The 1554-nt window shown below is 38.8% G+C and overlaps 1 non-coding gene across 1 annotated transcript; it reads right to left on the bottom strand.

Moving 5' to 3' along the window:
• Window positions 1-369: 369 nt before the first annotated feature.
• LOC145785065 (U6 spliceosomal RNA) lies at window positions 370-472 on the bottom strand. Its single transcript, XR_014291113.1, has one exon. It is a non-coding gene; the product is annotated as a U6 spliceosomal RNA (small nuclear RNA).
• Between the last annotated feature and the right edge of the window lie 1082 nt (window positions 473-1554).

Below are 1554 nucleotides of genomic sequence, written 5' to 3' on the forward strand. Positions count from 1 at the left end.
TTCCACCGACCTACCAATCAGATTATAGTTCTAGATGGGGGTTGCTTAAAGTTATTCCAATGCGATGTCCAGCCACACTGTTCCAGTGGTTGATTAAAACGTCTGTTTTCGAATTTCGAAATTGTCTGTGAGCAAAAGGTTGCTTATTTTAAGCTTGCAAATGTCATGTAAACACTAGTGTGCGTTTCACCGTTATTGTGTTTCATGAGCAGTGTTCTCTTTATGCAAGTTTTTGTTGGAAAATTAGGTCTGTGTGCCAACTCAATTTATAATAAATTGGCAAAATATTATATATGAATTTAAAGACTTTTTTCTGATTGTATTATGAAAATATTTAGCTTAGTAGCCTACTGCAAAATGTTTTTTTAAAGAAATATGAAACGCTTCATGATTTTGCGTGTCATCCTTGCGCAGGGGCCATGCTAATCTTCTCTGTATCGTTCCAATTTTAGTATATGTTCTGCCAAAGCAAGTCCTGCAAAATATTGTTAATCAACAATTCTTGCCACGCTGATAAGCACCGCAAGTGACAGTTGTCAATAATCAAAGAAAGACGGTTTTATAGACTCTCACAAAAAGGATAAAAACCAGCTCATTGCTTTTTTAGAGGGAAGACTGTTCAAGAATTACGATAGAATTACAATTTTTCGGTGATTTCCACAAGCGTTTGTATCATGGTTGCCTGGTTTCTTTTTCCCTGTTATTGGAGCCTATTTTTCGCTGATATGTTTGCAGGTCATTATTGTTGCCTATATTGCGATGTGTCAAACATTTCCTTGTTTACTGAAATTGCTAATTGCAAAATATCTTTTGTGAAGCGAAGTGACAACTCCACTCTTGCTTGGCGATGAATATTCTGATTTTTTTGTTTGTCGTATCCAGGTTTACATCTGGTAGTTGAAGATTTAGACTAAGTGGACGGGAAGGTAAGGAAGCCAATCTGGGTACGAAATGCGTTCTTTTCTAGCATAAGAGTCAACCTACCTAACATTTTATTAGTGCGGCCCGCCACAGCTCTCCTTAGTGCCAAAGTGGCCCGCATGCAAAAAAGGTTGGTGACCCCTGAACTAGGCTATTAGAGTAGCCTACGCAGTGTTTTGTGAGACACAAACAACTATTTAGGCTACTCCCTTAATCCACTGTTGAAACTATGCATGCCCATTCCAATATTGCAGATTAGGTGAATGAAACATGGTTGGGCGAGCAAAGCTAGCAAGAAAATTTTACTAAAATATAAACAAAATTACGTATGAAATGTTGCTGGTACATATAAAATTACAACCCGATAAACGCTGCACGAACTAAATATGAGTGGTCCTCTAGCCGTAGGTTTGGGAAGCAGTCAATACGGCCTTGCATGATTTAAGCTATTACATATCCAGCTTTTGTAGCAACGTTTCTATGTTTTGAACACTCAAAAAACATTAAACAGACTAAAATGAGTGGGCCCCTAACCAGCAGTGGTCCCCCTCTCGCCGGCGGGTATAGGGGCGGGTAACACGGCCCTGATTGCAAGCAATTTAGATTTTTACTTCACAGACATGATCTTCCGAA

This window comes from Aplidium turbinatum, chromosome 1 (assembly GCF_918807975.1).
Source record: "Aplidium turbinatum chromosome 1, kaAplTurb1.1, whole genome shotgun sequence".
NCBI lineage: Eukaryota > Metazoa > Chordata > Ascidiacea > Aplousobranchia > Polyclinidae > Aplidium > Aplidium turbinatum.